At 42.6% G+C, this 12711-nt stretch overlaps 1 protein-coding gene across 5 annotated transcripts in view; it reads left to right on the forward strand.

Annotated features, from left to right (window-relative positions):
* LOC109430942 (homeotic protein distal-less) overlaps positions 1-12711 on the forward strand; it is a 239049-nt gene that overhangs the window by 157965 nt on the left and 68373 nt on the right. The window lies entirely within an intron of this gene.

Genomic DNA, 12711 nt, shown 5'->3' on the forward strand with positions numbered 1-12711 from the left:
TAGTGGGACAAAAATCAATACAGATGAGGAATTTGACCGTCATGTTCTCCCTCAACGGTCCCACCGTGAATCAGCCCGTCTCGGAAAAGGTCCTTTAAACGGCGGCGCTGGTTGGGATACCGGTAGGGGCAGAGACCCGCGATGAGGTTTATGGTCGAGGTTCCCCGAAAAAGAAATGCGGAACGGAGATGAATCGGATGATATTTGCCAGCAGATAGCTCTCGTTTGGAGGTTTTTTTTTATGCAGTCAGCCTTGCATCACGTTTGTTGCTGCTCGTTGATAGATTTTGAAGAATTCCATTTCAACTTTCCTTCCTACTTTTTGGCGTTTGTTTTCCTGGGGTTTAGTCGGCAAGTCAGCTGGGTGTGGGACTTCGCATACTGATGATGTTGGTTGGCCGTGAAAGATGGCAGCCCGAGCACTTGGCTGTCTGTCACAACTTCTAATCAATCTTCTGATATCTTCATCTGGAAGATCAGAGACTTTGCCTCTACAACCATGCTCACCTGATAATCGGCATACCTAATCTTCCAACTTCCTTATGTTGACATCAATGGCATCAAGCAAAAACAAAATCAGCCACATTGACGGCATACAGATTGTCCAACTCGGTTATGATCACGTTGACGGTCGCGTCGTCGCGACGGATGCTCCAAGCGTTCGTCATTCGATGAATATGGCCTTCGCCAAATAGGATCCACGTGCGTTTTTCCCCGTGAGACGAAGTGCATACCTCGACGGGCAGCGCTGCCAAGAAAAATGCCATCGAAAAATAGCTTGCCCTTATTGGAATTGTGCAAGGCGGCCGTCGGTAGAGGAGACGCGTGAGCGTCTGTGATCGAAGATGCGCTTTGAAGAGTTTCCATGGGTAGGAATCATAGTGAATTTTGAATTGAAGGTATTATATTGAAGCCTACAACTTTGTGCAGAATGACGGTTTTGTTTTGAAATATAATCTTGAAAATTTCGGCATAATATTATGTTGCAAGCGCTTTTCTAACGTTAAGCTAAGTGAGTCTCTGGCGTTGCGAAATAATTTATTGTCCGTGATTCACACTACGAGAATTCTCCAAGTAATTCCACTATAACATTTAACTATCTTGGGTAATATTTAAAATTCCTCATGGCGTCAGAAATAAGGTGTATACTAACTGGGAAACGTTGAAACTCTTTGACGATGTATTGATAGATATTTAGAGTTTTATTAAGCAATCACTGTTTAATTCTAGAGAGGGTTTGAAATGCTAGGAAATTTATATCTATACTTCTGACAGAATTTCCATGTTTCGTCCGGGTTCGGACCCAACGTTGTGTGGAAGGAAGGGGGAGGGGACTCCAGGCGACGAAGAACAACTTTTACCGAATTCAAACTATTTATTTGCCACCGAGACAGACGGCGTGTCTGCTCGATGGGGAGAGTAAAACTTATAGTTTGAATTCGGTAAAAGTTGTTCTTCGTCGCCTGGAGTCCCCTCCCCCTTCCTTCCACACAACGTTGGGTCCGAACCCGGACGAAACATGGTGCCGTGACCAGGATTGACCGCTAGTCCATAAAAACATTATATTAAAATGATTCTTAAAGCAACTTCATAGCTGGTTTTTGGAACAGCTTAAGCTGAAATATTTAATCATGATCAAACTCATTTCACAGTATCATCACATATCATTGTACTTATAATTTTTCAGTTTTTCTTCCTGTTTTCCCTTAGGTTCTCCTTTCCGTTCGAATAATATAAGCTTTAGATCTATGTGTGCGGAACAGTACTTTCACTTTCAAAGTATGTCACTGATATTTTGTTTGATTCTGTACCTTCACCAGTAGCTCAGATTATAACACGGGAACTGAAGAAATTCTTCTAGATATTTGGGTTTGTCGATATGTACAATCTTGATTTCATTTTATGCGTTCTCCAAACTCAATATCTGATCAATGCTGCTTATCATCACCCTGACGTCTATCACCACATCTGCAGTCATTGTCGAAAGATGAAGCATAGATATGAAACGTGACGCGAGACAGAACACAACACTTATAGTTCTTCAACAAAATAAAAGGATTTAAATTTACCTTGTAAGTCGACCGATTTCGGGCTCGATGTTGCTCAACGACAGGAAGATGTCCGAATCCTTTTGATTTGTTGTAAGAACTATGTTGTGTCCTGTCTCGCGTCCCGTTCTATGTGGTATTGTAAAGGTTCTAAAGTTAGCACAAACCTCAAGAAATTTAAGTTAACCCAAGTAACAATCTTGATTCTATTTGGTTTTATTTATTTTTATGATAGTTTTATTAGAGCATTATATATTCTAATTGATCTTATCGGAGTTTCAGCTGAGCACAACTGTGCTTCATCAATATATGGTTTTAAAAACACCTCCAAGAATACTTGGGATTCAGTTCATAAAACCAAAAACACAACAAGAACTGTTGAACTTATTTTCAGTTTTATAGGGCTCTCGTAGTTATCTTTAATTAATTATTCTTGAGCAAGAGCAACTGTTCTCGCATAAGAACAGTTTGGCAAATGAAAAATATAAAAAAAAACTCAAGCATCCAATTTTGACTCTCATCGTTTTATTATCACTGCCAATTAGGAACACCTATCCAGAAACCCAACCTCGACGCGGTGCAGTACCAAATTCCTCCGGTTGCAGCATCCGAAAAGGTTGGGTTTGGGGGATTCAATCGGGGGTCAACTTATCGGTCTGCCGATCATGATGAACATTGTGAAAAACACTACTTACCTGTTGAAAATGCTGACTGGAGGAATGAGGCGCTGCACCGCGTCAAGGCTGGTTCTCAAGAGCTCTCAAGTGTTCCTGGTTGGCAACGGTACCGTACCGATAATTAAATTGGCCGGACGAGGCCCACATAGTTCGCCGCGGTTCGATAAATTATTGTTTGTTTACAATTTGGCATCCAGGATTTATGACGTTCTCGGTGGAGTTTGCATAAACCTGCATCAAGAACGTTATAAACCTGAGTACTCTTGATCAACACTATTTATCCTTGCTTAAGATGATATAAATTTAAGACGTTCTTGATAGAGGCCAACTAAGCTGCATTGAGAATGTTATAAATCCAAGTACACTTGACTTACGCTTTTAACTCTTGTTTGAGCTGAAAGTAATTTAAGACGTTCTTATGATGGTGCTGATTAAAATCATCGATTATGGACCGACCACCGACCTGGATTTCAATGGAAGCCATGTTGAGAAAACTCAAGAAAAATGTTCTCATGACCAGGAATAATAATTTTAAATATTTTATTATCATATCATTTTCGAAGCGCGTTGCAATTTTTGGAAGTATTTTGTAACATATATACGATGAATTTTGCTTGACAGTGACAACCTTGTTAGGGAACGTCCATAAATTACGTCACGCAAAAATTGCCCATTTTCAATCCCCCTCCCCCCTATGTCACACTTTTTGTATGAGACCTATGAAATTTTTGTATGGGTTTGTCACACTTTGCTCAACCCCCCCTCCCCCCTAAAAGCGTGACGTAATTTATGGACGTTCCCTTACACCACGGAAATATTCCCAATTTGTGTTATAAATTAATTCCGATTACAATAACGTATAATTTTCATAGTGTTTTTTTTTCGATTTTATTTCACTTACCTTTCAACATAAAAGCTGTAGCAGCAGGAAGAACTGACAAATTTATTATCGTTTTATCGTGCACTTGAAGAGTTCTACAATGAGAGATCAATCCACCTACAGGACATCTTGGGAAGTACAACAAGTTTTAAGAGAATCTTATAATCAACTCTCCAAGAGCATCTTAGGATGGGCCTCTTTTGTCTTATGGCGGGTTTATGGCTGAGCTGACGTCGTTTCGCAGAGCAATTTGGTTTATGCATGGTTTTAAAGAACAGGTGTACAAGAATACTTCAAAAGCATAATAAAATTAATTTTGTTACTTGGGAAATGAAGCATAGATGAACTGACGTCACACACCGCCCACTTCCCATCGACCACATTTTTAACGGTTGATTCAAATGTTCTATAGTTGATCGATTGACTACTCGCACTGCTGACATAATTTTTGATTTTGTTTGACATTTGCTCACTACTGCCACCTACTGATGGCCCGGCCAAACACAGTGCGTTCTCGTGTGTTTTAATGAAATTTGTTCTTACACGCCAAGAAAAAGTTACTCTAAAATGAGTAAGATTCACACAAAACTGAGCTAAACTGCAACAGCTCAAAAAATGAGTAAATTGCATTTCCAGCGATGATGCTGACCCAAGTGCAAAAATCCAACTGGTTCAATCCGTATAATATTCTCTACATCATCAAGAATATTATACGGCTTATACTGGTGAGATTTTCGCACTTGGGCCAGCGCTATCACTGGAAATGCAGTTTACTAATTTTTTGAGTTGTTCCAGTTTAGCTCAGTTTTGTGTGAATTTTCTGACCGTGTAGCGTAACGCCTGTTTCTTGGCGGATAAAGAATCCCTCGCACAATACGCTCCAAGCGTCCGTCTCTGCCGCAGGCTGCGCGTTCCACCTTTGCTCGCAGCCACTGGCTTTTTATAGTTTCGTCCACGGCTAGAACCAAATCCCTAACCTTCAGATCCCTTACCTCGTCGAACCATTTAGAACGCCGGAATATAGCCAGGTTCCATCCACTGCTCTAATGTTGGCCGGAAGTTCACAGATTCGACTGGCAACTGCTTTACCCTGTTTGACCTGCCGAGCAGAAAGTCATTTAAGGTTAAAGCCTCATGAGAGATGTATGTCAGCGGTCCGTCAACTGGTCGACGTCGAGTCCTCAGAATGCTTCCGACCGCAATCTTCACGGAATGGACCTTCACACTCCTTCCATATGTGGGAATTGTTCGGGAAGGTTGAACATCCAACGTGTTTTGGAATTGGTGAATACGGTCGCCATATGATGATTTCACTACTCCATCTCACGCTAAAGTTGGTTGTCGGCTCCATGAAAATTCGTCCCGTTATCCAAATATATCTCCACCGGAGAACCCCTTCTAGAGACAAACAGATGAATTGCCATTACACACGACTCAGTTGTCAAGTTGTGCACCACTTCCAAGTGAACAGCTCGGATGGTTAGTTAGGTGAATAACTATTCGTGAAACGTAGCTTCGAAATCTCAAAGTGTTGTCTCATTTCATTCACTATTGTTTCACGGTTGGCATGCCGGAAGCAGCGATGAAACTAGTCGGTAATGAGGAAACTGATTCTATGATCCTGAGGTAGCTCCTCTCTCTCTTCTCTCTCTCTCTTCTTGGCGTAACGTCCTCACTGGGACAAAGCCTGCTTCTCAGCTTAGTGTTCTATGAGCACTTCCACAGATATTAACTGAGAGCTTCCTCTGCCAGTGACCATTTTGCATGTGTATATCGTGTAGCAGGCACGAAGATACTCTATGCCCAAGGAAGTCAAGGAAATTTCCTTTACGAAAAGATCCTGGACCGACCGGGAATCGAACCCGTCACCCTCAGCATGGTCATGCTGAATACCCGTGCGTTTACCGCCTCGGCTATATGGATCCTGAGGTAGCATGATAGGGTATTTAGTTTCAATTGATATTCAAGAAGCTGCACCCAGACAATTTCGTTTACGTGGGGACCCGATTTTGTCAGCCCCCGATTTTGTCTACCCCCGATTTTGTCTACCCCCGATTTTGTCAGCTTTTTGACCCGATTTTGTCAGCCTTTTTTGAAGTAAAAAATAAATTTGTATTTCATTCAGAATTTCCATTTTATAATCTTTATCAATGCAGTTGATGTCTCTAGGCGTCATAGAAAAAAATCGCAATGAACAAAACTCGTGTAACTTTTGAAAACGGCCAAACTTTTTTTGCTAACTAACACATTGAGGCAATTTAAGGACCCAACCCTCGCCAATGTTTCAAAGCAATATTGTTTTAAATTGCTAAAAGATTCCAGCTCTCTCTCTTCTTGGCGTAACGTTCCAACTGGGACACATACCTACTCCTCAGCTTAGTATTTTATGAGAACTTTTACAATTTTAATTGAGATCCCCCACAGCCAATGTTTATTTTGCATTTGTATGTACATATATCGTGTGGTAGTCAGGAAGATATAGAAGGTAGTTGAGGAAATGTCGATTATGAAATGGATTCTGAGCTAACCGGCAATCAAACTCGTGTCCCTCAGCATGGTTTTGCTGATTGGACGTGCGCTTACCACTAATGCACTTAAAGACTATTCTTCTTAATTTTCTCAGGAACAGAACAAACAATAAACGCTGCCTGTTGTTGTGATTACAAGTCAATCCATTTACTTCTTTCCGGTATCTCTGGGATTCCTCTAGGTTTACTTGTTTGGATTAATCCAAATAGGCTAACATTTGAAAAAGGCGCAACAGCCATTTCGAATTTTTGCTTCTCCCTTCCTTCTAAGCACATGGCTCATTTTTATGTAATCTCTGACCAGTAACAGATAGAGCAGTCTCCTTTCTATCTGATAACGGGATAAGTTTGCATAAATAAATTGAAATACGCTTAGACGGGGTGGAAAAAGTTGAGACATGCAATGGTTGTTCCGCCCTTTCTTACATGTTGGTCTAGATTTATTATGAGATTCGTATTGTAGATTTCTTGCTTGGATTGCCTAAAAAATTGCTGTGGGAATTGTATTCATTAGAAACCCTTAAGGAATTCGCGATGGGATTCCCCCAAAAATTCTTGCTGCGATTCGTTCAAGAACTTTTGCGTGGTTTCTTGTGAGAATTTTGCAGGTATTTCACCAAGAATTCCGTCGGAAATTTTTGAAGGAATTCTTCTGGGAATTTTATAACGATTCATTAAAGTGTGTCTCTTTAAGATTTTCTCAGGCATTCCTCCTGTGATTTCCCCAGAAGCTTTTCTTGAGACTTGTTCTGGAACTCCTGCTAGGGTTCCTCCAAAAGTTTTGCTGATATTCTGACAGCATTTTTTCTCAAAAATTTTCTACATGAACTCCTACAGCGATCTATCCAGGAGTTTCTCCAAAGATTTCTCCAATAATTCCTCCTACAATTGCTACGTGGATTTATCCAGGGATTTCCCTAGCGATTCTTTTTAGACATCCTGCTGGCATTTCTCCATACATATCTGTTTGGATAGTCCTGGAACCAAGGATGGGAACACTCACTTGCAAAGAGTTACACTCACTTGCTATTTTCTCAGCTCAGAAGCGCGCAATCAAAAAACAATGTATGGACGACTTTTTCCTTGTGGATTTATCCAAAAGTTTGCCGAATAGAGTAGGGGTCGCTCACGCAAGTTGTGATAGAGCTGCGAAGGCAACTCTCCACAAGGTGAATGAAAATTACACTCACTTCGTGGAGAGTCGCTTTCGCAGCTCTATTACGACTTTGGTATGCGTGTTCGACCCCTACTCTAATCGGCAAACTTTTAGATAAAACCACCCAAGTAATTAGTAAGCATTTAAAATAGCATTCCTGCAGCATTATAGTTGCTCTTATGACAAGGCATTTAATGCCAATTGGCCGTATATACGCCTATAGTGCTACCCAACAGCAGGTTTTGACAAAATAACGGGCTGCCTGCATAGGCGAAACTACCGGGGGTGCCGGGGTTGCCAGGCACCCCCTGGAATTCTTATGCATTGCTGTGAAATATGGGACGATGAATGATGAATGGATGAACTAATGAAGTGGTTAACTGGGCACAAGGCAAAAGTCGTCCATACATCGTTTTTTTGATTTCACGCTTCTGGGCTGAGAAAATAGCAAGTGAGTGTAACTCTTTGCAAGTGAGTGTTCCCATCCCTGCCTGGAACTTCTGCTGGAGTTTCATCAAGAAATTTTCGGGAAATTTCTATAAGAACCTCAGATATTTCCCTAAAAATTATTCATGCATTCTTCCTATGATTCCCCCAGATTGACGAGCTCCTGTTGAGATTCCTTCAGAAATTCTTGCTGGTTTTCCTGTAGGACTTTATCCAGTAATCTCTACAGGAACTCCTGTAGTGATGTATTCAGAAAATTCTGTAGATACTTCAGCAATAAATCCTATATTTCACTATGATTCCTCCGTTAGATTTCTCAATTGGGCATCTTCTATGGATTTCCCGGGGGTCCCGCTTCAGATTTTTCCAGGGTTATCCCTTGATATTTCTATAATCGCTTGGTATTGCTTCTGAAATTCCTTTAGAAAATTTTGCTGGAAACTCTTCTGAATTCATGCTAGAATTTAACAATTCATTTCTGCTATGGTTTCTCCTTAAACTGCTCCAGATATTTCCCCAGTACTTTTTTCTAGGAATTCCTCCATGGATTTCTCAAGGAGATTTCTTCAAAGATTGTAAATGATTTCTACGGAGATTGCAGTAACGATTCTTTCAGAAATTACTTAAGGGATTTATTCGGAGCTCCTATAAAGGTTTTTGCAGAAACTACTTATGGGATCCCTTCGGGGATGTCTTGAGGGTTACGTTCCGTATATCCTCGGGTAGTTTCTCTAAGAATTTCCCCGAATATTTCTTCAAGGATTTCTCCAGAGATTCTTTAGAGATAAGGCTCTGGAAATTGAAGTAGAAAGGCAGCGGAAACGTGGCCAATTCGGACAGTATGAGTGTCTATACTTGTCAATCAGATGTTGGTTCATTTTCATTCGTTGACAGCTAAAGTTAGATGTTATGATTTAAACTGCGCTAACCCAGTGTCAACTGTCTTCTGTAGATCACAATTACTAAGCTAGGAGAAGGCTGTGTTCGAGTAGGCATGTTATGACAAGAAGAAAAAGAAATAAAAGAATTAATAGTTCTGCTGTAAAAAAGCACTGAATGTTAACTTTGCCAAATACCATTTTTTCTGTGCCCTTAACACCCTTTCGATTTTTTTTACCACAGAAGGTTCGTTCAAATATTACGTAACGCAAAATTTGGCAATTTTAGACCCTATCCGCTATCCCTCCACCGCGTAACTATTTTTGAAAGAGAAATTTTAACATTTTGTATGGAGCGTAACACAGCGCTGGACCCCCCTCCCCTCATTGGCGTTACGTAATATTTGAACGAACCCAAAGCAGACCCTCCACACCTATCTCCGTCTCTGACGTGCTCAGAATAATTTTTCATGAATAAAAAATGATTTTAAAAAATGTCCCGATTTTGTCAGGTACCCGATTTTGTCAGCCCAAAATGCTACCAGGGGCTGACAAAATCGGGTCCTTACTGTACTCCGTTTTGGTCCATGAATGGCCATAGTTTTTATATGATGCTCCACTTCATTGTGGAACGTCTACATGTAAATCCTCTCTGGTCTTGAGCTGATCTCCTGGAGCAATTGAAATTCTGTACCGTAGAACCCTTGTTGCGGCTATCTCCATAAAAATTCTATCGCGGACTTCAACTCGTTTTGTTCCAATGAATGTGCTACGCTACAAGGATTCGCCTCGATGAGATCGTAAAATGTTCATAACAAACCGATGAACATATGCCGTAGATCGAAGAAGTCGTTCCCATCTGCTGACACGATCAACTTCCACGAGTCCATTCATTGCAGGACGATGTACATGAGACCAACGAAGTTCTTCTTCTGTAGTTAGGATAGGTTTACTTCTCTGCGGCCAATTTTCTTCCGGCCATTGATGGAATTCCGGTCCGATGTACCGCATGGGCTACCCGGATCAATTTGTGATCCGAAGCCCCGTTTGGTGGCAACATCCGCTACTTTCAGTTTCGAAGGAATCCACCTTCACGCGACAAATTCTGTGCCAGAAAGTATTTATTTCACCAGTTCGGAATTCCACATATGGTTGATAGCAACGTTGATCAGAGTGAAGCCAAACTAGAACCGTCGCCGAATCAGTCCACTGGAATCGTTGGACAGCTCAGGAATTACACTGTTTAATAGGCGAGTTCCTACTACGGTAACATGGAGATCCAAGCGTGGGTTCGTTAACAATTTCAGTGGTACCACCTGTGGATTTTGCACCGACAAGTGCTACAAAGGGACCGCGACAAGATTTCACTCGGAAGTACGTTGCGCTACAATAGGCTGACTCACTAGCATCAACGAATACGTGGACCTGAAGTGACTGCGGTACACCTCCGTGTCTGCTGTAGAGATGTAGTAGCGTGGTATCTAGATTGAGCTTAGTTGATGCAAAAAGTTGCTGGATCCAGTTTCTGTATAGCTGCTCATTGATTTCGTCGTCCCAATGAGCCACGGAAGCCTAAATATCCAACATAAGGATCCTTCCGTGTATTAGGTGGAACGAAATTATACCCAGGGGGTCAAAAAAGTTCATGACCACCCTCAGAACCTCTCTTTACAACGGAACATGTTCCTCCCGAATGATAACCACTAAGTCACTACCCATTGTTGGGTCGTATGTGGAACAGTTATTTGTAGGAGTCTACCCCATGTCAAGAAAGGATTAAGGTGAAACGGGACGCCGTGTTATTTTTCCTATCTTGCCTCTCTTTCTAACAATTTGCCTCGCGATTTTGAAGATGGTAATCTCGAGTTCTATCGCACTGAAGCTGCTAAAAACCAATCAGCATATGCACTGCAAGTGAGCATACACAATGATAGGTTTTTGTTGCAAAATATGAAGTAGAATCTGAGATTACCATCTTAGTAGCCACAGAGCAATGGCGGGTATTTCCTCGACCGTCCCGTCTGCCCTTAAACACCTTCTGATTTGTCCGGGAATAGCGATTTGTCAGTATCTTCAGATTCTTCTCCAACTTCAACAGCTATTCGAGCGTCGTTTTATAGGAAATTGCAGAACACGTTTCCGGTTTTTACTGGCGGGGTCATGGCGGTCTTTGTCGTTACCAGTTTGGCCACTTCCCCGGGTATGTACTTGGCACTGCCCGTGTACTTGTGATACCCTTGGTCACATGCTTTTACTCTCTTTTAAACTTTCGCACACACGGCGTGTCTGATAAACGAGTCGTAGTGAAGAAACCCGCGATTTCGTCGATTTCTTCCTAGAACTATCTCGGTGGCCGCATCGTGGATTTCCGGGGGAAAGCAGTCACCCGATCATGAGCATTTTTGCGCTTAGGAAAAAACTTCGTTTGTCAGAGTGGGGTTGGCGTTCCCTTCATGTTCCCTTCTATCCTTAGGCGTTTTTGGTTCCTCCCTGGTCCTTGGCGAGGACCTACTTGGTCAACCGCACGCTACGGCTCCGGTAGTAGCTAACCGTATATTCAATTTGCCATTCAGGTATTCGTTGAAATATTGCTTCCAACTTTCAACTTTTTCACGTCTAATTCATCATCATTTTGATCAGCCAATATCCCACGACGAGATAGCTAGTTGTCCAACAATTTTGTTTTCGCCTACATTCAACAACTCAAAACTTTGATTATTATAATCCTATCTTGGATTACACGAGTTCACCTGGTTATGATTTCTCTACTCCATTGGTCCTCCATCAAACATCAGGGTAGAGTGTATATCTACAACTCACAGAAAATAGTAGTGAAAGTGGTCGTCTGCAATAAACACTTGATGCATAACAACAATCGTCTACGAAAGTAAACGCATGCTTCCTCCTAGCTCGTGCCCGGTAGCACTTGAAACAATCATCTGATCAGCAGCCTCCGATCGAACGAAAGCCCAAAATCCATCGTCACTTACGACGACCGAACAAACCCCCGTTAGAGAGTGTACTTACCTCATACGTACGTCGATGGAAAACCCTGTGGCACCCTGTCGATTTTATCACTGCTGCTGCTGCTGCTCAGAGTAACCACGTGATTTCACCATTCACAACACCACACACCCAATAGGCACGGAAGCACTCGAATCCATCCGCGCACCTATCATCTCCCCTTGTTCGACGTGTAGACATCGCATACCTACGAGGTGATGATAAATGACCCGTACAACCCGAACCGTGATTCCCACTACCAATCAAGCGTTCGTCGTTCGTTGATGGTCGAACGATGGCGATCGAAATATTCCCACCGAAAACCCACACAACACCTAAAAGCGCACCATCTCTCCTTGGAAAAGGTAGGGTAGGTACGCGAAACCAATCGAACCTGTCAAAGTGGGAAATAATTTTTCAAACTCCCGAAAATAGACAAAACCTCCACCCGGGACCAGCACAGGAACAAAAGCCTCCGTTATGCTTCCTACCCCCTCGCGCGCGGGAACAAAAGGAAGAAACCCACTTGCCGGGCACCCCCTTCTTCCTAAAGGCGGTTTTGAACTGTGTCGGGTTGAGGACTGTGTTGTGAATGAATCGATCTCCCGCACGTCCGGAACGTCACGGTTAACGCGCCCGGTCCAAAACACCATCCACCGCACCACCGCACCGACTCTCGGTATTGTGCTGTTAATCTGTGTTAATTAAATCTCCTGGCCGATGATGCTGCGGACCTCGACGAAGACAAGTGGTCGTCGGACTCGGAGGAGCAAAAGCGAGCTGAAGCTCTCTTTATGTGGCTTAAAATTTGATTTGGATGTCAATCATAATCGCTGTTGGCGGAGTCTTGATTTCATTATTCGTAAACGCTACGGAGCTGCTGCTCTTCGAGACCTGTTGCTGCTGTTGGAGGAGTGCGGCCGGCCACGCCACATTAGACCCTGCCAGTGTATGCTTATCCACTTCTCGTGATAACATCATCAAACCCATCCCAGCCTCGTGGGCTGTGGGCTGAGCGACGCGGTGACTCAGCGGAAATTGATTTGCCGCAGCCTGCGCGTCCTCCACGCGTATCGGACTATGTAGTCACCCGC

Source organism: Aedes albopictus, chromosome 2 (genome assembly GCF_035046485.1).
Source record: "Aedes albopictus strain Foshan chromosome 2, AalbF5, whole genome shotgun sequence".
Taxonomy (NCBI): domain Eukaryota; kingdom Metazoa; phylum Arthropoda; class Insecta; order Diptera; family Culicidae; genus Aedes; species Aedes albopictus.